Genomic DNA, 23,959 nt, shown 5'->3' on the forward strand with positions numbered 1-23,959 from the left:
CTACCTTCGTGTGCCTTCAGTTTTGAGAACTCTGCTCTCAATGACTTGAGGAGTGTTGGCAGCCACATTGATGACCCCTGTCTTGTCCCTGTGTGGGGGGATGTACAGACAATGTCCCTCTTGGCCACTCACTGCTCACACAGGTGGGTGCCCACAGCCCTGGGTGGGGAGGGTGGGGACGTTGGAGGACAGGGCAAAGCCTAGTTTCCAGCCAGCAGGGAGCAGAAGCAGGATTTGACTAACTTTGAAAGGCTGCTAGAGCCCTGCCCCTCCACTGCAGCCTCTTTCTATTTGTGGGGGCTTTACCCTCCTGGGAAGGAAGGCCTGCCCAGGGGCTTAGCCTCACCCCCATCCGCTCCTGGGACAGACTGTCCTGGGGCTCCCACTTGCCTACAGGACCTTGGCCATTTCAGGGCTGTCGTTGGTCCCAGCTACCTGCAGCTTCTCCCATCCCCAATAGTCCCTGCAGCTCAGCTGGGGGGAGGCGGCTCTTCAGGTAGAAGAGCCTCCTGTCTGCCCCCCCCCCAGGGGAAACTCAGTGCATGTGAGTGTCATGTGTGTGCACACGATGAGGGAGGGTAGCTCTAAGCATTAGGGCTGAGAGAAGCAGAGGTTTTGGATGCTTGTTCCACAAGACCTTCCGTTGAGTTACTGGGAAGTTCCATTAGCATCATGGTGACATCTGAGTGGTACCTCCCCATGTGAGCAGCGGGCTTTTCATGGTGCCAGTGTGCATGCAGTATGCGTGCCCATATGCATGTGTGTGTATGTGTTGCAGACCCCTGCTCTCTAGGACAGCACCATTGGCACAGACGTGAGATGTGTGTGTTCATCCAATTCTGCTCTGAGTTCTAGGTCAGGCGTGGATATGTGGACAGGATACTTGTCACCTTGGTGGTGGCTGGTCCTCAGACCCTACTCCCTTCCTCTCATCCTCTAACCCTGGGAGCCATTCCCTGGGCTCTACAGGGGTGTGTGCAGCATCTGCTGTGCACCTGTGCTATCAACCCCAGAACGGGGGACCCTCTCCGTCGTACCCTCAAACCGGCTATGGCCCACGTGGAGAGCGCTCTCTAGCCGGGGGCTGCGGTTTCCCCTGCTCCTGCTCACCCAGTAACATGGTCCTTTTGTTTTCCTCTGTGAGCAAGTAATTCCGCAGGTCACTGATTAGAATAAGTCAGAGCAGCTAATTATTTCTCAGGGGTCCAGCCTGTTCTGAGGGAAATGGCTTTGATGAAGGACTCAGCGGGAATTTCAGGGAGAGTGTGGGTAGGAAAAGGAACCATGTCTGAGATCCCAGCAGGGTAACACTCCCTGGCTGTAATCAGCAGCAGTGAGATGGGCCGTTCCTTCTGGGCTGTGGAGCTGGGTCCATACTCCCTCCCTGGAGGATCTGGAGGGTAGTGGTCCAGGTTCTGCACTGACCCCAACCTTGACTTGCTCGACCGCCATGTTCTCCCCACAGGAACTGGGGCCTCCGTGGCCTTGGCCTCACCTCTGGGCTGGAAGATGAACTCCCAGTGGGCACCACCCCATCATGGGGCTATTCTCCCAGCCAGTAGGGCTCAGCTTCCAGCTCCCCAGGCAGGGGCATGGCCCTGAGTCAGCTAACCCTCCAGGTCTTCCTCTCGCCACATCCCCCTTTTGGGCCCCTCTGCCTTCCTGGCCATTGGCACCTAGTGTGCTGGCCTGTGCCCCTGGGAAAAGGGTTTGGTGCCAGGAGACTTGCTCAGGTCTTGACTTTCCTTCTGCTCCCCATCAGGCTGTTGAGATTTTCATCTTCACATTGACATGGAAGAAGGGCATTACACCAGAGTCCTTGATGTGGCACTCAAGAGATGGGACTGTTGGGGGCCAGGGGATCCCGCCTGACCCTAGAATTCCCCCACACCCACCTTCATCTCTTCTTGTGGGCTGCTGTCCAGGGGGCAGGCCTCCCTCTCTCCCTCCCCACCATCACCCAGGCAGATATGGGATACCCCAGACATTCCTCCACCTCAGTCCTCAGGTGTGAAAACTGCTTAGCCTGTGGCCACTTCCTGTTCCACTGCTTGGCTGGCTAGTTTTTACCCACAGACTTTGGGCTCTATGGTGCAGGAGTTCTAGCCAGCAGTCAATGAAATGATTTTGTGTTGTGCCCACTATATAAGAACAAAATCCCTATTATTTGGTGCTCCATTTAAACAATGTAACCTGGCTTTATTGGCACTCCTAAGTCCAAGCCAGGAAGTGGAGCATGGTGGGCCCTTCTACTTCCAAGCAGGTGTGTGTGTGAGGGAGTGATGGGGGAGAATTTCTAATCCTTGGGGACCTCAGCCTCTTGACTGACAGATTCCTAATGCCTTATCAGAGTCTCTCTGGTGCCTCCTTCAGTGTCCAGCCTGGAGTGGGGATTGCAGAGTCTAATCCATTCAACTTTGCTCTCAAACCAGCTCCCCTCGAGGCCACTGTGGGGTCTCCCTTCCCTAGGACAGGACATAAGCCCAGCTCTGAGTCCCATCCCTGTGTCTCTGGCTTAGCCAGCATTTCCTGAGAGCTCCCTTTTGAGCCCACAGCACACGCTGGTCATGACAGTGTACCACTGAGCCTTGTTCAGTTAGTTCATTAAGGGTGGCATCATCTTGTGTTGGGACAGGAGTGGCCTGCTCATCTTTACCTACAGGAGGTAAGAGATGCTGCTGCAGGTGTGACTACCTGCCCTCCCACCCTCCCCCACATTGCTGCAGGACGGGACACCTGGTGTATAAGGGGCCCATGGAGCCTTCTGTCCCACTCACAGGAAAGGTCTGGCTGTGCTGCCATGGGAAATGTCACACGTGATCTGGGAGGTTTCAGGTTAGTGAGGCTGAACCATAGCTCTCCTTTCGTTCCCAGTAGAGGGATGCTGGTGGGAGCCCCAGTGCAGTTCCTTTGGTGGGATAGTCAGAGGTGGTCACAGAGCCAGAATCAAGACATGAGATGGACATGTTCCCCCCTCAGCCTGAGGGCAGAGGAAGGGGAGAGGGTCCAGCCTGGAAGGAGAGTCTGTGTAGGGGGCGCCTTGAGGACTGTGACATTCGGGGAGGGTCAAAACCAGCTCTGGGCCACGTGGGAGGAGGCAGTCCAAAGAACACATGCTCACCCACCCCTTCCTTCTTCCATCTGCTCCCCACCCCCAGGGCCACACCTTGGAGAGCAGCTTGGCTCCCCAGGGGCCAGACTCCCCTAGGCCACCTTTGAGTTTCCCTGGCCTGGGGTGGGCTGCATCTGAAGCTGACTCTGAGTGGAAGGTTCTGGATGTGAGGAGGACAGTGGAGCAGCCTATCACTTCCACAGGGGCTGTCTGGGAGGGGAGCATCCCCCTGGGCTGATGGGAACAGCAGGAGGCCATCGACATTGGCCAAGGGAACATGAGGATGGAGGATTGGACAGCTTGTCCTTCTGGGTAGCAGGAGGAGCAGCCAAGGGACCTGGTCTGTCAGGCACCGGCCCTCAGCACCACAGCTGCTCAGGAGAGGCGGGAGGGTGTGGAGCAGACACGCAGATGGGGTGGATTGAGGGGCCAGAGGGCAAGCTGGCTCCCCAGGTCACTTGTGTGACAGGCCCTCAGCCTGTCCATGGACCCCCCGACAGCCCACCCTCTACCTCCTCCTAGACGGTGAATCTGTGCTTTTTATATGACTTTGTGCAACCTTCATCGCAGTCACTAATGGTATTGGTCACAGGTTTCTGCTTGAAGAAAGTTTCAGGGAAAAGCCCCATTTTTCTGGCTAAATGTGGTGTTTTCTGTCAGGACCCAGGCTGCTGTGGTTCCCTCTTGGCTGACTGACACCCAGGGTTGGCGGGCGTCTCTGGTGTCGGCACCCCCACCCTTCCCCAGTGCGCTGGGCAGACTCTGTTTCCTCTCCCTTAAATATTTTATGGAGCTCAGCGCATGTTAATCTGCTAGCCACCTCCAGGTCTCAGGGAGCCGTGCTTCTGTCCAGAACACCTGAGGGGTTGGTCACTCTAATCCTGAAGAATTCTCTCCTTGGTGATTTCTACTTGGCTTAAAAAGAAAACACTTGAGCCTTGGCCAGTTTGGCTCAGTGGTTCTGTCCAGAACACCTGAGGGGTTGGTCACTCTAATCCTGAAGAATTCTCTCCTTGGTGATTTCTACTTGGCTTAAAAAGAAAACACTTGAGCCTTGGCCAGTTTGGCTCAGTGGTGAGAGCGTTGGCCTGTGTACTGAAGGGTCGCAGGATTGATTCCCGGTTGCCTCACGTACCACTGGGAGGCAACCAATCGATGTCTCTCTCACTTCAGTGTTTCTCTCTCACTCTCCCTCCCTTCCATGGCCTCTAAGAAAGAACAAAATAACCAAAGGGAAAAAGAAAACACTTGAAGCCATAGCCACTGTTTCTCTTCTTTGCTTCTTAATGTTCAGTTTGGCCTCTTTTTCCATGTGGTGGATATCATGAATTTTGAGGCACCAACTTCCTTTATGCATCAAAATTTTCTTTAAATAAAGACTTTAACATCCAACAAGAGAATCACAGCTTAGTCTTGAAGAGTGTGAATTGGGGTCTACACAGTGGGATTGGCCCCTTGGCCTCTCTGCAGAGCTCCCCACACACAGGGACTCCCAAGGTCCCTGTTCTCCCTGCCAATCCCTGCAGTGGTCATTTCATACAGGAAACAAACACGGGGACATCTGTGTTTGTGCGGCCACACAAACATCCTTAACCCACTGGGATGCCGTGTGCAGGCGCAGGACCCCAGGGGAGACACCTGGAACAGCCCTCCTGCTGCCCTGCGGGTGGTGCCTGCCTGGGGCCCTGGCTGCCCTGCCCTCACAGCCTCCACCCAGGCCTCTATCCCCATGGCCTCAGGCTTGAGTTCTGGATCTGTGTCCGTGGATGTTGACTACTGTATGAATATTGGAGGTTGGGGGGCAGTAAAAAGGTAACTACAAGCACAGGCCTTAAAAAATGGAAACATGCACCACAGAACACTATGAAAAGACAACCCACAGAACAGGAGGAAATTTTGCAAGTCATATCTGATAAGGGATTAGTATCCAGAATATATAAAGAGCTCTTATAACTATTCAACAATAACAAACCAAACCAATTATGAAATGGGCAAGGACTTGAATAGACTTTTTTTAAAATTAAATTTATTGTGGTGACATTGGTTAATAAGGTTATGTAAGAAGTCTCTAGTGTACAATTCTATAACATGTCATCTGTGTGTTCCATTGTGTGTTCACTGCCCAAAGCCTAGTCTCCCCTCATCACCGTATATTTGACCTCCTCTACCCTCTCCATTCTCCCCCCCCCCACCTTTCCCCAGATAGCCTCCGTACTGTTGTGTCTGAGTTGGTCTGTTTGTTTACTTGTTGCTGTTTTATATTCCACATGAGTGAAATCACCTGTCCTTTTCCATCTGACTTATTTTGCTTAGCACGATGCTCTCAAGGCCCATCCATGTTGTCACAAATGGCAGTATTTCATCCTTTCTTAGGACCGGGTGGGATTCCACTGTATACATGTACCACATAGTCTTTATCCAGTCATCGGTCAAAGGACACTTAGGTCATTTCCATGTCTTGGCCACCATGAATAATGCTGCAGTGAACATGGGGGGTACATATTTCTTTATGAGTAAATGTTTTCAAATTTTTGGGGTAGATACCCAGAAGAGGGATTGCTGGGTCATATGGTAGTTCTTAAATAGACATTTCTCCAAAGAAGACATACAGATGGACAATAAGCACATAGAAAGATGCTCAACATCACTGATCATGAGGGAAATGCAACCAAAACCACAATGAGATAGCACTTTATCCCCATTTGAATGGCTATCATAAAAAATAGAAAATAACAAATGTTGGCAAGGATGTGGAGAAATTAGAACACTTGTGCACTGCTGGTGGGAATGTAAAATGGTCCAGCTGCTGTGGAAAACAGTCAGGAGGTTCCTAAAAAATTAAACATAGAGTTGCCATATGACTCAGCAGTTCCATTCCTAGGTGTTTACCCAAAGGAATTGAAAGCAAGATCATGAAGAGATATTTGTACACCCATGTTTATAGCAGCACTATTCACAATAGCCAAAAAAGTGGAGGCTACCCGAATGTCTGTCAACAGAAAATGTGGTCCATCCAAACAGTGGAATATTATTCAGACTTAAAAAGGACACATTCTGACACATGCTGCAACATGCATGAGCCCTGAGGATATTATGCTGAGTGAAATAAGCAAGTCACAAAAGCATAAATATTGAATGATTCCACCCATACAAGGTCCCCAGAAGAGTCAGATTCATAGAAAGTCGAAGGGTGGGTGCCAGGGGCTGGGGGAGGGGGTTGAGGAATTAGTGTTTAATGGTGACAGAAGTTTAGTTTGGGAAGATGAAAAAATCCTGGAGATGATGAACATGATGGTTGTACAACAATGCGAATGTGCTTAATGCCACTTAACTGTACACTTAAAATGGTTAAAATGCTGAGTTTTATGTTACATATATTTTATCACAATACAAGAAAAAAAAGCAAACAGATAATAAGGGCCAAAGAGGAACTAAATCCCTCCCCTCCCTGCCTGTTCCTACCAGAGAACCCCTGGTCTCTGGTTTTCCGGGAGGAGACCAGTTTGATTAAATCAATTCTCACCATTTGGGGCTCTCCCAGGAGTGGGCCCTTTTTAATCTAAATTGCTCTCTGCAAGGTGCGAGTTCAGGCCTCTTACAGGAGATATTTTTGTCCAGGAACCTTCCTGTTTTAAAGAACCCTGCGTGACTCCTTCTGGGCTGGTCCCAGAACAGAAGAGGGGGCCGCTGACTGGCTTCCTGCATGCAGATTCTGGGAAGGGGGCTGCAGGCCTGGTACAGCCCCTCCTTACACTGCTTCCCCCAAGGACCTGTTTCTCCCTGCACAAAGATCGAGCAGCAGCCTCAGCCATCCAGCCGGTCATGAGGGGAGAGGTGGTCATGGCAGCTGTGTCCCTTCACGCCCTGAGTCCTACTGCCCACTCAGGACCCACTTTCCAGGAAATGCACTGGCTCTCTTGGTGCCCAGGGTGGGCCACAGCAGGCTGCACAGATGCATGTCCTGGCTGCTGGACCTGCAGCCCCTGCATCACCCTGGCCTCTAATGTCCTTTCCCAGGGACCCTGGAGTGGGGGCAAGCTCTCCTGTTATTAGGAGGGGCTGGCTGGGTGCTCCAGGGCAGCCTCACCAGCCTTCTTGGTCCTTCTTTGTCCTATCTGCTGGTGTTTGCCCTTTTCTTAGCATCAGCGGCATGGCCCCAGGAATAGGAAGCTGGCTGCTTCCTCCCTCAGGAGGCAGCAAATGTTGGTTTTTTGCCTGGGGCTGTTCAGAGTTGGCCTTGGAGGGATTGAGGTTCTAGCTTTGTGCCCAAGGAGGGGCCTGTGGACTGCATGCAAGGCAAGACAATCATGATGGTTCCCTTGGTGGACATTCTGTGTCCTGGCCATGGGAAGGGAGTGTATAGGTGTGTGCACATATGTGTGTGTGCATGCGTACAAGGTTTCTCCTGCCTTAGTAGAGGTGCCATCCCACTTTGTCCTCACTTTGGACAGTTTGCAAAGCAATGCCAAATCATTACCTCATTTGTGTCTGTGACAGCCCAGTGAGTGAGAGACAAGGTGTGCCACCCGGTGGAGACTGCCTCCATGATATCATCAAGAGCTGGGCAGAACTGGCCCCCCACCCCTCACTGGCCATGGGGGAGCCAGAGCCCTTCCTGTAGCAGCCTTATACCTGATGCCACCCCCACTGGGGGATGGATGGGCTGGTGTGCCTTCCAGCACTCTGAAAAGTTCTCTCAAAGCCATGCCAGAGTGGTAAGTCCAAACTCCACAGTGCAGCCAGAGGGCCTGGGGACCTGGGGAAGAGTGGCAGTTTAGTCTACAGCCATATGCTGGCAAGATTACTTCCACTCTGTGAGGTCAGCCTTCAACTGATTGCATGAGGCCCACCCACATTAGGGAGGGCAATCTGCTTTCTTCAATTCCACCAATTTAAATGTTAATCTCATCCAAAAAACACCTTCACAAAAACATTCCGAAAAATGCTTGACCCAAAATCTGGTCAAACTTCCAACCTCCAGCACTGAGACAATAAATTTCTGTTGTTTAAACCTTCCCATCTGTAGTACCTATTATGCGAGAGCTGGCTGAGATAAACTGTTCAACTGTTACAGCCTGCGGGCACCCCTGTCACTCTCAGGTGGGCCTGTCTCAGCTCAGCCTCCTTGGTGGCCATGCCCCACAGCTCTGCTCTGTCCTGGGTCCCCAGTTGGCTACCTGTGAACAGTCTCCCCATGGTGGTCCTCCATGAGGTCACTCTAAGCTGTCACAACAGAGCCCTGTGCCTTCTCCAGCCAGGTGCTCAGTTGACTACCTCACCTGGACTGAGGCTTCCTTCCTGGCAGACACCTCCATGACGATCCGTGCTCCCCTCCTGGCCACCTGAGCCCTCCCTCGAGGCCTGGGCTCCTTCTTGCTTCTCGTTGCCTGGAGACCCTAGCACTTCTGTCCCCCTGGACTACATGGCACAGAGTGGGTGGCACCCAGATCCTGAGCAAAGGGAAGGTGGAACACAAGAGAAGCAGGCCTGATGGTGGAAGGGGACGGGGTCACAGAAGTGGAGGATGGCTGCTCAAGGGAATAAGCCAGGCCACTCTGTCCACTGTGGAAAGGATGGTTGAGTGGACTCCTGCTGAGAGGTATTGGGGTTCCCCAAGCCCCATTACTCCAGTGTCACCCCATCCTCCACAGGGACTACCTCTCTCAGAGAGAGCCAAATCTTACCTCACTGTCCTGAGTCTTGGCCAAGCTATGCCCTCTTGGTTGGGGGGCCTGGGCCTCACGAGAAGCTGAGCCCCCACAGTGCTGCCTTCCCCCGCTACCCGCCCGCTTGTGCGCTGCCCTCAGCACCTGCTCTGGCATGTGTAGGTCCATGGTGTCCAGGGAAGGTGCTATCACCAGCCCAGCTACCCTCTGAAGGAATCCTTGCCAGGCTTCACAGAGTCCAGGGTAGCCTTCCCTTTCCTCTCACCCTTGGGCTGTGAGGTTGTGAGTGGGGACCTGGCCAGCAGATCCATGAGGGTGAAGGTGGAGCCCAGCTTGAGGGGCCATAGGGGGCTCCCAGAGTGGATCTGCTGCTGTCCTGAGGCCCCTCAAGGTGGCTGAGTGGACACCTCTGGCATCCCTTCTAGTCAGGACCAGTTCTACAGTCAGGATCTATTGGGGACAGGACACAGGTGATCTCCACCTGCCTGTCCAACTATTTGAAGTGGTGCACAGAAAGTTGCAGGGGTGCTGTGCGGAATCACTCACCAGGACCCCTCTCTGGGGCTCATGTACTTCCAAGTTTGGACCTGAATCCTGTTTTAGTTTAGAGGTTTATAGTGGGCTAAATGGTTGCCCCCAAAAATTATGCCCACGCCCTAACCCCTGGGTCCTGTGAATGGGGCTTATTTGGAAAAAGGCTCTTCGCAAATGTGATTAATTTAAGGATCTGAAGATGAAGAGATCATCCTGGATTATCCGGATGGCCCTGAATCCAGTGACAAATGTCCTTGTAAGAGACACAAATGGGAACAGACACATAGGGAAAGGCCACCTGAAGATGGAAGCAGAGATTGGAGCACCACACCACAGGCCCAGGGATGCCTGGAGCCCCAGGAGCTGGAAGATGCGGGCAGGACCCTCCCCAGGAGCCTCCAAAAGGAACTTGGCCCTGGGACACCTTGATCTCATACTCTTGGCCTCAGAGCTGTGAGAGCAACCATTTCTGTGTTAAGCCACTATTTGTGGCTCTGAGTACAGCAGCTGTAAGAATTATTACAGGCTCTCTGAGGTGCCTGCAGAGGATGAGTGGGTTTGTCTGAGAGGTGTTTCTGGAGTGCTGGGGACTCTGAGGGTTGGAGGGAGTGCAGAAGGAGAATGGACATAACTCCTGTTCCAACCTCATCCGTCAGCCTCCCTGTCACATGGCATGGTGACTGCCATCCAGGGGCTCTCCCTTGTACTACTGCTCTGGGTTCCCAGATTGACCTCATAAGGCAGCACCACTATCTGTGTCTGCAGGGACAGAGAGGGTTCCTGGGGGAGCAGCCCCCAGCTCAGACTCAGCCCATCCTGGCGCACATACTCTGCAGCCAGGAGCCCAGGGCCTCCTGGGGCAGTCCCAGGAGGAGACTGGACCCTAGCAGGGAGGTGACTCCTGTGTCCTGGAGTCTGTGGATGGTGGAGACAGTAGGACTGAGGGGTGATCGAAGGAGGCTGGGACCTGAGCCAGAAAACAGCACCCAGAACCAACCTGGCTCCAAAGTGCAGCCCCACCAGCGACTGAGTCACCTGACAGCTGCCTCCCTCTTCCCCCCGCCCTAAGGAAGAGCGGGAAGGGGTGGAGCAGTGCCACCCTCCAGGGCCTAAGAAGCAGCGATACCACCTGCTCCCCTCAGCCAGAGACCCCTCTTATGCAGACCACTTCTAGGTGTCCTGCACAGAGCCAAGGCCTGGCATCCTCAGAATTGCTGACAAAGCACAGGGTCTGGGAACTGCACATGAGTGCGTGTGTGCATGGGTGGGTGGGTGCGTGGGTGGGTAAGTGTGGGTGGGTGTGTCAGTGATCCTCACAAAAGCCAAGGTGTCTCTTGGAGTCCAGAATGGGAGGCCCAGCTGGGCCCTGGGCCCCACCTGCACTTTGTCCCCTGAGCCCTTTGAACTTTGCTCATGTTTGGTAACAGACTTTACTTGGAAGCCAGGTTGTGACTTTAAAACCCAGCAGGGGGTGAATGGCGACTGCCCTGACAGTGAGGTCAGGGCGTGGAGCCACAGAGGTAGGCAGGGAGGGTGCCAGCGGGCCAGCGGGCCAGCGGCTGGTCAATGGAACTGGTGTACAAGTGGCTGTAGCCTTTTCTGGGAGGGCAGTGTTTGTTCTCCTGCACTTGTATTTGAAGACAGAGGGTTCTGTTTGGTTCCACGGCGTTATTCTTTGAGCTGAGTGTTGGTGCTCCTGGTGGCGGGCACTTTTACTTTCCCATTGGACCAGTGGGGCTGGTTGTAGAGGAATCGTCACACTGGGTGACACTCTGAACCTAAACCCTTTGTACAAGTGACAATGGGAATGAGAAACCGTCCTGGCAGAATCTGTTCCATCATCTCAGAAATGTGTGGGTCGCCTACGTGCCAGCACAGTTCAGATCTCAATGTGAGCTTCTGCCTCCCCATCAGTCCTGACTGTGGGTTCCAATGACATGCTGGAGTGAGTAGGAAGGACCTTCACAAAAAGACTACTCCCAGGAGGAGATGCCCTGAGCTGCCTGCATGTGCAGCAGTGCAAAGGCCCTGGGGCAGTGCTGATTTCTGGATAGGGCTGTGGATGTGAAGAGAAACCTGCCAGTGTGAATGGGCATAGCTGGCTGTGGTGGGGTCAGCCCATCACTGTGTTTGGCAGAGACTCCTGGGCAGGTAGATGAGTGGGAGAGTGTCACAGCAGAGAAAAGTGGACAAAAGTACCCTGATGGGGGCCATGAGCATGGGGAAACAGAAGGCAGGAATTAGAAGGGGGCATCCTGTGTGAGTGGTTTGCTTTCTGTGGCTGGTCCTGAGTGGAAGTGGGGCAGTCACTGACCAAGTTCTGACCATCTGGACCCATCACTGCTGAGGCTGTGGTTGGGCTATTTGGGCTGCTGGCTGCAGAGGTCGTGGGGCAGGGCTGTGTGCTGTCTATGGTCTGGCGGTTGTCTGCTGTTTACACAGTAGCTCAGGGCACAGACGATGGGGAGCAGATTATTTCAGGTTATTCAGTTTTAAGTTTACAGGGGGAACCTCATGGATCCCATGTGGCACCACCAGTGATGGGGGTGGACAACCCTTCCAGTACAGGCAGAGTGAGCTCAGTGGGGTGGAAACCCCAGGGGAGATAGTGACCTCCAACTGACCAGCAAAAAGTTGTGAATTGTCTCTGTGGGGGGCATGGTGTGACAATGTGGGGCACTGTGGAGCTCTGTGGGGGGCATGGTATGACAAGGTTGGGTACTGCAGAGCTCTGTGGGGGAAGCATCAGGGTCCTGGGATTCCCCTCACCCCCGCTAGAGGGCAGGGCTCAGGGCTTCTGGCCTCCAACTGACCGCTGATTAATAGGATGACCAGTAGGGGGCAGGGAAGGACCGTGAGGAAGGCTGTGCAGTGGGACCTGAGTGGGTTTGAAAGTCAAACCTGCGTCCAGTGCCCAAGCTTTCCTTCCAGCCTGTTCTCTTGTGAGGGTGCCTAGGTCTTTTTTTGCTCTGCCTCCCCTTCTGCCTGTTGGGCCTCGTCACCTCCTTTCCCCTCCTGTTACCCAGTGGCCCTCCTCCTCCACTTCTCTCTCGGTTTTCCTGGAAGGCTGGGCTGTGGTCTCTCCTTGCACCCATCTAGGGTGTCAGGGGGAAAGATGGAAGCTTCCTCCCTTTCCCCCACCAGCCCAATAAGGGGGACGGACACCAAGCAGGAGGCTGGGCAGGTCTGCAGCCCCCTGCCCCCCATCCCTCCATGTCTGCTCCTGGGAGATAGAACCTCTCTCTCCCTCACTTCAGGCCCAGGGAGGGCAAATGCTGTCCTCCCGCTACTCTACCCATATGTAGAGGGGTCTCTTCCATATATTGGGGCTCAGGGCCTGCCCGTATGAGGTTGCCCCTGATGCCTCAAAGGCTGCTCAGATGAGGTGTGCCCTGTTCAGGACACTCTGCATAAGGGCACCTCCTTGCAGCCATCCTCACTGGGGGACCTACTCTGCACCTGGCCAAAGCAAATGCTGTGGCTTCTGGAAGATTCTGGAGGGTTCTGGAGCCGCCAAAGTTGGCCACCTTTATGGAGGAGCAGGGTAGCAGGACCATCGCTACCTCAGCTAAGCCTCCTATAACCAAACAAGCACAATTTTTAGGTGATTTTCAGCATTTTTTCTGAACCGCACCCAGAAATATAATCATGGAGATAACATCAGAAGTTTCTTGGGTTTTTTTGTTTGTTTGTTTTTTAATCCTCACTGGAGGACATGCTTTTATTGATTTTAGAGGGAGAGGAAGGGGGGGAGAGAAAGAAACATGCATGTGAGGGTGAAACATCAATCTGTTGCCTCCTGCATGCTACCCGACCAGGGATCGGGCCGCAACCTTTCCGTATATGGGATGACCCTCCAACCATCTGAAACACACCTGCCAGGGCCTTGGGTTTTCTAACTTTCTTTTTTAGGGGAAAATTGAGACCTGCGCCCTGGGCTGCCCTGGCATGAATGTCCCTCCCTTGTGGTCTGACCCCAGGCCCTCAGGCTCAGGGCCCGGGATCGGATTTTCAACCTCTGACGACAGTGAGGCGCTTTCCTTTTGAATCACCAGGTTTTGGGGCAGAGGAATAATGCTGCTCCTTGGAAGCAGCTCCGTGTGTTTGTGAATGTAACCCCATCTGAAATCTTTTATTTTCTTCCTGTTTAATCATGTCAGTTATACCCACAGTGAGGGCTGTAATTTTCCTCCCAAGACCATGCCTACTATTGGTGACTCTTGGGTGTTCTCATGTTCATTCATGGGGTGGCTGTGGAGGCTCTAGCCTGGCCCCTCCTGAAGGCTGGTTGCATGCTGTCCCTGCACCTGCAGGCCACACTCTCCCCACCCCTGGGTACCCTGGGGACGCTGTGCCTTCTCTTGGTCTGGGCCTCAGCACGCAACCCAGAGGACTGCAGGGCAGGGAGTGGGGAACCCGGTTCTGCACCTCATACCAGGGAAAGACCTGGAAGTTCCTCCAGCCTCCTGAACCTGGGCTTTCCGGCTGACCCCGTATGGCCCCCAAGGACACTCCTGGGGGCCCTCTTACCAGCCCATGCCTGGGAGGGTGCTCCGTGAGACCCTACCCTTCGGGGAGGAAAGATGGTGGGTGTCACCCCCTTGGGCTTTCACAGTTTAGGAACAAGAGTCGCAGCACAAACCAGCAGTCCTCTGACCTTGCTTGGAACTGCTCAGGCCTTTTAAATTTATTTTTCGATTGTGAAATATACAAAACATAAAATTTACCATCTTACCCATTTTTAAGTGTACAGTTTAGTAGCGTTAAGTACATACACAATGTGCACAGCCATCACCACTGTTCATTCTAGAAGTTTTCATCTTCCCCAGCTGGAACTGTGTCCCCATGAAACACTAACCTCCCATTCATTCCCTTTGCACCCTCCAGGCCCCGGAGCCTCTGGAGAGCCTGGGTCATGGGCGGCCCCATGAGCAGATTTTTGTGGGCGCTTTCCTTGTCTGTACCAACGTGTTTTACCAGTGAGCTGGAGCCCTGGTGGCCCTGTCTCCACTCTTCCTGCACACCTCACAGACCTCAGTGGGCCTGTTCCTCCTGCTGCTCCTTTCCATCCCTTGATCACCCTTGTCAACCAACAGAGCATAAATGAACCAGGAGCTTAGCTAGGAATAAATGATAAAGATTTATTCAAGGGTCTTAGGAGTTACATATTGGAAGCACAACTAGGCAATAGGCAGAGTGTTCTGAAAAAGAAGGAAAAACGGGGTCCTTATCATAGAAAGTACACTTTTGAGAAGAATCAGTCCTACATTCTTAGTCTCTGGATTGGTCTGAGATGATGACCGGTGGTCTGGATGATGGATGGCACGGGATCTGGACATGTAAACATTCTTTCCACCCTGGCCTGTGTGGCTCAGTGGTTGGAGCGTTGGCCTGCGCACTGAAGGGTTGCGAGTTCGATTCCTGGTTCTCGGTCCCCAGTCAGGGCAGGCAACCAATCCATGTGTCTCACATCGATGTTTCTTTTATTGTTACTATTTCTTTTATTTATTTTTAAAAAATTGATTTCAGAGAGAGGAAGGGAGGGGGGAGAGAGAGAAAAAAAATCAATGATGAGAGAGTCATTGATCGGCTGCCTCCTGCACTCCCCCCATTGGGGACAGAGCCCACAACCTGGGCATGTGCCCTGACTGGGAATCAAACTGGGATCTCCTGGATCACAAGTCAGTGTTCAACCACTGAGCCACACCAGCTGGGCATCGCATTGATCTTTCTCTCTCTCTCTCCCCCTCCCTCCCTCTCTTCCTCTCTCTCTGAAAAGCAAAGCAATGGAAAAAATATCCTCGAGTGAGGGTTAACAACAACAATTCTTTCCTTAACTCCTCTGTGGATAATCAGAGGGTTGTTTGGAGGTTTGGTGTATATCTGGGCGTTGACCTAGGACTGGGAAGTTTAAGTTCCCAGCCAGGATGGTTAAAACAAGAATTATTTCCTCACACCTATGTGATTTTAGTAATTTACCAGCTTGATTATAATGACTCCATTTTATTTTCTCACTTTCCTCACCCTTGACCCCCCAGAAACATCCCTGATACATTTAGCCGCCACCGTCCTGCTTTCTTGTACTCGGCACCTGCATTTCCACAGTCCCTTCGCACTTCACATGCCTCCTCCAGTACCTCTCTCCCCAAAGGCAGGTGCTGCTCCCCAGGATGCAGGGAACATTCCAGATGCTCATTGGTGATCAATGGCCAACACTCACCCTTTGGTCCCATTCAGTGACCTCACGTCTCCCTGGGTCAGGGCCCCCAGTGTCTCTGTCTGGGGTGACATTTTTCTGTACATGTTAGAGTCCCCTGACCCTGGGCCTGAGCAATGAGGTTCAGTTTCCTATCTTTCAGGAAAGCATGGGGCCTCCAGAGTGGGCCCCCACCCTGCCTGTCAGGTGGTGTAGTGTGTGCCCTCAGAGCCTGGCTGCAGCTGTATTTGCCCGGGGTGTGTGTGTTTACTTTCCAAACACTTCCAGACCTGCCTGGTGCCACCCGGGCACTCTCAGGAGTGTCCCAGCTGGGCTCAGGGTATCTCCCATTTCAGAGGCAAGAGGCACAGCTTTCCCTGCAGCAGTGAGAGGCCCCAGCTGCACACGTCTACCCTGTGCCCCATTCCCCTGGAATGGGCAGAGGGGCCAGCAGGAGTGGCCTGGTCATACCTGTGGCCCCTTGCAGGTGGCCCCTTGGGGAGGTGCCCTTGATGTTCAGGACACATGGCCATACCTAAGAAAGGATAGAGCCTTGGGTGAGAACTTGACCAAGGGTCGGCAGGGGTGTGGGCAGTTGAGGAAGGGTTGGGTGAGGCCATCAGACCTGGGATCTCAAGGGGCCCCTCCTTCTCCCTGTAGAGGGCAGCAGGGTGCAAGTGGGCAATTTGGAGAGAGAATAAACCCAGAAAGAGCAGTGGGTTAAGGTGAGGAGGTGGAGCCCAGGGTGACTGAAGGGCCAACCCCTGTGGGTTGATGGAGGGAGGTGGTCTGGCCTCTGTGCGAGTGGGTCCAGATTGGTGTCTGCATGAGCAGGATGCCTCAGGGCCACTGCCCAGGCATGCATAGCCTGTGGGCTGCCCCAGGCCACTTAAGGAACACAGTGTGCCCATGTGAGCACACACCCACAAACTAACCCACATTCACAGCACACATACGGGCACAAGCAAAAGGGCACACTCACAGACATGCTCACACTCATGCACCAACACAGACTAACACACACACACACTCACATAGACACACTCATGTTCACACACACACACACACACACACACACACACACACGCTCCACTGCAGCCCTGCAGGGATTGATGGGAGCCAGGGGACAAGAGGCCCGGTTTCAGTGGACTGAGTTAATGCTGACTTCCTGCCTGGTCGAGAATAGGTGGCACAGGCAGCTCTTGAACCACGCTTGGTTCTGTGGTGACTGGAGTTGCAGCTGGAAGCTGATGTTGCGACCCTCCAACCACTCTGTCCACTCTGGTCTTTCCTGATGGACATGTCCATTTTCTACATAAACAGGCACCAACCTGTGACATAGCCAGATGCACACAAATTCTGCATTTGCTGCTTGCATGTAACTAGCCCCGTTAAACAGAAACCTTCACGACTGGAAGCTTTTCTGAAAGAAGGGGTTTACCGAGCCACGTGCCACCCAGAAAAGGACCAGGTCCTGGGCCATCAGCCTGAACCACTAGAGGAAGGGCTGGATGGAGAAGGCAAACAGGTCCGCTGTCCTGGGGCTGACGGGGGCCCTTTGATTATAATAAGTTTGGGGAAGAATGTCAGTTGCTTTGAAAGAATTTATACTGGCTACATACGGGGAGGAAGAAGGTAAAGCGGGGCTGGTTTGGGACAGGTGAAGAATCCATAAGAAAGCAGCGTTTGCTGATTCTACACCGGTTGTGGGCCACAGCTCAGAAAGTTCACATGTAAGCAGGATGCGGTGGTGTCTGGTGGTCCTCTAACTCTCTAGATAAGAGCTGAAATAGCTACCTGGAGATCAATTCAAAGTTTCAACAGAGTCAGAAATGTGAAGTCTTCTTCTGTTTTTGCTCTGTTAACTGACCAACTCCCTGTCTCTTCTTCCCACCTTCAAGCTGCTGTGATTTAATTTAGGACATTTCAGAATTTTTCTCTTGTTAACCCCCCCCACCAAGTGAAAAATAGAGCATTCAGTAGCATTTTTAAAAATATGTCTTTATTGATTTCAGAGAGAGGAAGGGAGAGCGAGAGATAGAAACATCAATGATGAGGGAGTCATTGATCAGCTGCCTCCTGCACGGCCCCCACTGGGGATAGAGCCCGAAACCTGGGCATGTGCATTGACTGGGAATCAGACCAAGATCTCCTGGATCATAGGTCGACGCTCAACCGCTGAGCCATGCCGGCCAGGCAATCAGTAGCATTTTAGACATTTTCATGGCATGTAGGATATCTCATCATGGCTGTATCTTTCAGTACCTTGGTGACCAAGGCTAATTTGATTAAATGAGTTAGGCAATATTCCTTTTTTTTTTTTTAACTCTCTGAAAGAGTTTAGTATAATTGGTATTATATCTTCCTTAAATGTTTGGAGAAATTTACTAGTAAAGCCATCTGGGCCTGAGTGTGTGTGTGTGTGTGTGTGTGTATGTGAGGGTTTCAAATTATGGCTTTAATTTCTACATGAGCTATGACGCTATTCAGAGCTTCTATTTCTAGCGTAAATTTTGGTAGGCTGCGTTTCCCAGAGAATTTGTCTACTTCATCTACAATTTCAAAATTATTATCACAAAGTTATTCACAGTATCTTCTTACTACCTGTATAATTTCTTAGGGCTATTGTAACAAAGTCGCACAGTCTGATAGCTTAAAACAACAGGAAAGTATTTTTTCCGGGTTCTGAGGCCAGAAGGTTTCACAGGACCATGCTCCCTTCAGAGGCTCCAGGGGAGGATCATTCCTGCCTCTTCTGGCTTTTGGGGGCTCCAGGAATCCCCTAGCTCGTGGCCACGTCACTCCAACCTTTGCCTCTGTTGTCACATGACTTCCCCTCCCCCATCTCTCCTTTGGTGTCTTCATATCTCTCCTTTTAAAGGCACAAATCATATTGGATCAGGGCCTCCTACCCCCCTACTCCAGTGTGACCTCATCTTAAGTCAGTCACATCTGTAATGACCCTATTCCAAATAAGGCTATACTCACAGCTACTGGAGGCCAGGACTTCAGCATTATCTTTTGGGGGGCCATAGTTCAACCCACTACACTATCTTTGTAATTTTTGCAGGATCTCCTGTGGTGACAAATTTTTCTTCTGCCCAGTTTTAGCTTTACTTTACAAGTGTTGATAAGCTGTATTTTTATTATCAGTTAGTTCAAAATATTAACTGCTTTCAATTGTAGTTTCTTCTTTAGCTCACTGGTTTCTTGGAATGTGGTGGGGATTTTCCAGTTATCTCTCTGTGGTTAATTTTCTGCTTTACTCCTTTGCGGTCAGAGATCCTACTATTATTCTAGTCTTTCAAAGTGATTGAGATTTGCTCTATGGTCCAGAATGCGGTCTGTTTTGCTAAATGTTTTGTGTGCATTTGGAGAGAACATGAGTTGTGCAATTGTTGGATGCAGGTCCGAGTACCTGTCAGTTAACGTCAATCTTGTTACACTTGTGGTTCAAATTTTCTTTATCTTTGTTGATTTTTTTTCCCATTTGTTCTATCAGTTACTGAGAGAGGCGTCTTAACGTTTCTAACTTTTGGTATAGCAGTGCCTGTTTCTTCTAGTTCCATTAGGTGCTGCTGTTTGGGTTTGTGCCATCAGCACAGGAGTGGGATCCGCTAATCTGCCAGGGTGGCCACCCAGTCGTGAGCGTGGATCTTCTCTTCTTACCTTCTTTGGTATTAAACATGCCTTTTTATTATTTTGTGTTCTCTCTCCATTAGCTCGTTAGTTACACATGCTACTCTATTGTCATGTTGCCCTGGCTCGATGGGGTCTGCATAAAGAAGCACAGGGACCGTGTCCCACGCAGCGTGGGAATCCACGACCTCACCCCACCTCCTGGGCCACCGTTGCTGCATGTTTCATTCTGCACACGTATGTGACGCTCTGTACATTTAAGGTCCACACGTATCTCCACTGCTGCCCTGTCCAGTCAATGCTCTTGCCCGTTAACTGCATTCTTTACCCCGCAGTTATTCTGCATTTCTGTGCCTCTATTAGAGGCCATTTGCCTCAGTCTGGAAAGAATTCTCTCAGGTTTTGTCTGAAAACGTCTTTATTCTGCCTTCATTTGTAATGACTGATTTGCTGGTGTGGAAACCCGGCTGGCAGCCGTTTCCCTGTGTGCTTTGAAGAGATCCTCCGCTGTATTTCCCGAGACTGCCCCCCACAGGCGTTCGTGGGGGCCCAAGCTCAAGGTGCAAACCTTTCTGTTTGGGGTTTTTAATGGGCGTCCCTTATCTCCTCAAAAGCAGAGTGTAGCAATCTGACAGTCTCAGTCAGTTGGCCCTGTTTTTGTTTCCTTTTCTCTGTGCACCTTTGTATTACATGTTTTTGGCCTGTGACCTTCATCTGTGAAGGATCTGGCTGTTTAATGGGTTTTGAGTTGTGGATGAATAAGGCAGTTCTATTGGAAAGTAGCCTCACAGGGTGATCTGATCTTAAATTCCTAACTGGGCAGGTCATGATGGGCAATCACACCCCAGGCATATAACTTTTTAGTAAAAGGTTTATTTGTTTGTTTGTTTTATAAGAGACAGTTTATTTAAAAGTTTCAGAGGTAGGAGAAGTGAGCCGTAGAAGAAATGGGCTGAGGAAATGAGTCACAGAGGCAAAAGAAGGGCCCTTTGGGGCATCTTGGGGAGAGAGAATGAGAGGTGAGCCTTGAGAGACAAAAGAGGGAGGAAAGGCTCCGAGTGCTCAGAAAAAAGAGAGAGCAGAACATGAAAGGTTTGTCTTTGCCCTAAGCAAGCCCTGTCCATTGTTTCTGTGCATCTAGTTTAACACACCTTTGAAATAACCACCCTCAAGAGAGCACATAGTCCTGCTGACTCTCCTGTAACCCAATCCTGGCCTTGCTCGCTCCCACCTCCACGTGATCTTCCTTACATTCCCTCCTTATTTTCAGATTTGTAAAACAAGCTGCAACTGGAGCATCTGAGATCTTGCTCTCTGGCACATGTCATCAGTTCGGCTCGAATATACTCTTATAAAAATTCTCTACAGGTTTGAATGTTTCCTATGTCGACAGAGTTGTGAGGCTCCGTGTAACCTTGGTAGCCTTCCATGGCAATCAAAGCATATTTTGAAAATGTGTTTTTAAATCATTACCCTGAGAAAATAGAAATCATTGACTTGCAGTATTTACAAAAAGTAGTTCTCTGTGGGTAGCAATAAATCTTAATAGTACATTTGTCTGTCTGCTCTCATGTGAATCAAGCCAAATATTTAAGGTTTGAATGAGGTAATTAAACCAAGAAGTAGTTATCTAACTCAGAAACTGTTCATCAGACTTTCCCTTCTCTCTCCTCTTAAACAGAATAGAAGAAAGTAAGTCAAGAAAAAGGGGTGGCTTTTGGTTCAGTTAACCAAGCAGAATCTCAAGTTTAAAACTTGGGGTGATGGCTCAGCCAGTTTGGAAAATGTTTGGCACAATTGACTACAGCTGAGTCTGTGACCCTGGGCCCCCACACGACTCCAGGTCCTTGGCCAACAGACACACGTGTGCCTCAGATACTGGCATGGGGGTTCAGCCCAGAGCCAAGCTCGGCCCCAAGCCCATCATGGGCACGTCCTCTCCCTGGGCCTCTGTTTTCACTGGTTTGTTGAGCCCCTTGATGTGACCTTGGGCCAGGCCGTTGGTCACCTTATCTGGGCCGTGGGTAATAATAGGATAGAAATCACCACTCTGGGCGCCAGAGTGTGACCTGCTTATCTCTGGGCTCAGCAGCTGCCTAATTTAAATGATTGTAAAGTATTTTTGTCTTAGCAATGCTGGCACAGGCTACAAAATGTAAAAGGTACAGAGGAATATGCAGTGGAAACTCCATCTCCTTTCCTGCTGCCCATCCCCAGTCCCTGCTGAGATGTCCCTCTGTCACACAGAGGGGTGTGCCTGTGTGTGTGCATGTGTGTGCGATTCTTTACAAAAATGGTAACAACTTGTTCCACATTGCTCTATACAGGGGAAAATCATTTAGTAATACAAAAATTATTCACAATGACTGAAAGGTGGAAGCAACCCAACTCTGACAAATGACTTAAACAAAATGTGATCTCTCCATACAGTGGAATATTATTCAGCCTTAAAATGGAAGGATATTCTGACACATGCTACAAGACACATGAACCTTGAGGACATTATACTCAGTGACATAAGCTAGTCACAAAGGACAAACACTGTATGATTCCACTTACATGAGGTCCCTACAGGAGTCACAATTATAGAGACAGGGGATGGGAAGCTAGTGTTTAATGGGGATAGGGTTCCAGTTTTGCAGGATGAAACGCGTTCTGGAGGTGAAGGTGGTGATGGCTGTTCAACAACATGCTGAAAGGCACATTCAAGTTTTTAAGAGTCTATCTGAGCAAATACCCATTCCAATGGGGTGGAAGTGGTTGGGAGTGCTCCCCCACAGGAGCAAGGAGCGGACTTTATAAAAAAGATGTGGAGACGAAGCAGGGAACTGGTTGGCTGGCCTCAGCTGAAGCGTTGGATCCTTTGGGAAGGCCTCGCGGGTGCCTCTGACCAGGCTCCGTTTCCTCGGGCCCCGGATTCTGACTCTGGCTGAGGTTCCGTTTTGTCTGCATCAGGCGGCCTCCTTGTTTAATTACTGAAATACACACGAGTGTACTTCCTGCACCAGCTGCACACTGAAATGTGGTTATATGGCTGATTTTATGTCATGTATGCTTTACTACAAACAAAATTAAGTTTCTTTTAATAGGGAAAGAAAAGTCAAAACTAGTAAACAGTTTTGACAAATTCCTGAGGTTGGTGTTGAGGAAGGTAGGGGGGTCACATGGCACCAAGAGCCACAGCAGTGTGACCCCAGGGCCATATCCCACACATGGTGATGGCATGGCACTGGATGGCCCAGACCCTCCCCCTTTCTTCCCCACAGAGGTTCTTTCATCCCCACTGACCACATGGGTTGAGATTCTGACTCTTGGCGGGAACTTTCCACCACCACCGCTGGCCACAGGATGACAGGACTAGAGTCCCTTCCTAGCTGAGTGTGCACACAGCTGCTCTTTCCTAGGAGAGCCTACACCAACTCCCAAGGATGGCCTGTGGACATTTATCCAGGGCTCACCTCACCGGTCCTGAGGGAGGTTTGGACAGGCAGTGGGCTGACCTTCCAGGAAAGGCACAGCTCCATCCTGGCCCCTCCACTTACCACACAAGAGACTGGGGACACCTAGCTCTGGGAGCTCCTTTCCTAGTCCCAGCACCACCACTCACTGGCTGCGAGATGTCTGGCAAGCTATTTAGCCTGTCTGGGCCCACAGATGGGCATCACTATTGTGCTAAGACAGTTGAGGTTCCACACGTAAAGGCTCAGAGTAGTGCCTGCCATGGTGTCTGTTACTGATGGCTCTCCTGAGAGGGCTTGGGGCCTAGATGGGGAGATCAGTGCACAGGGCCTGGGACATCGGCTCCAAGCTGCCCAGCAAGGCTGTGAGCTACTGAAGAGGACACATAGAAGTGCTCTGGCTCCTCTGTAGCCCCAGCACAGGCCCCCCACAGGGCCAAACACCCTAGGTTGAACAGACCATTGTCTGGGGACTGATAATGGAATTCCACGTGCACACTCCAGACCTCTGCCCAGGTGCCTTTGTTGGGGACTGCAGGCCTGGTGGAGTTCTTTTTCTGCCTACAAGGCTTTGAGATTTAACAAATATTTGTTGGCTTGTTCTCTCCTTATTGACAGAAGGATGTGACAGAAACAGGCCCAGGTCTCCCGCTGTAGGAAAATGAGAGATTGGGGAACTGGGAAGGAATTCAGGGACCAGCGGAGGTGCACACATGTGGAGGGTTAGGCTCAGGTGCTGCTTCTGTTTCATAGCATGTTGTGCGGTCAGTCTGCACTCACCCACATCTCAGAGGCTCCTAGCCCCCTCTTTACTCTGTGAGGAGTGGCTGACCAACAGTGGAGCACCCAAGTCTACACCTGGTGAGTTCTGTGCCGTGCAGCCCCCATCCAGGTCAAAGCAGGGCCCGCGGTGCCCCAGATTTGCCCTCCCACCACCAAGGAGCCACCATCCTGCCATCTGCCTGCCCTTGAGCTTGAAGTAGACAGACTCACACAGACTCCCACCACAGGACTGTGAGATGGAGTGTGGTGTATGTGGCCATGGCTTGTCCCTCTCACCACCATGTGCAATTTCACTGGACACATACACCTGTCTGTCTGCTCAGCAATGTTGATTGGCATGTGGGCTCTTCCCAGCCCAGCTGACATGAAGGTGCTGCTGTGACCATCCTTGCTCCTGTCTGTGACCATCTTTGTGTGTGTCTTCTGGGCCTGTATGTTTCTGTTGGGAGTGGAACTGCTGGGTCATAAAAGAGGTGTGTGTGTAGTTTCCCAGATTACTGCCAAACAATGTCCAAGGTGACTGCATATTTTATAACCCATGTGTGTAGGGGATGCCCCAGGGTGCAGAGGG

General features: G+C 51.4%; 1 protein-coding gene across 1 annotated transcript in view; it reads left to right on the forward strand.

Moving 5' to 3' along the window:
• The window catches only part of SLC12A7 (solute carrier family 12 member 7), an 82,869-nt gene that overhangs the window by 673 nt on the left and 58,237 nt on the right, over positions 1 to 23,959 (forward strand). The window lies entirely within an intron of this gene.

The sequence above is a fragment of the Miniopterus natalensis genome, chromosome 3 (assembly GCF_054644295.1).
Source record: "Miniopterus natalensis isolate mMinNat1 chromosome 3, mMinNat1.hap1, whole genome shotgun sequence".
Lineage (NCBI taxonomy): Eukaryota > Metazoa > Chordata > Mammalia > Chiroptera > Miniopteridae > Miniopterus > Miniopterus natalensis.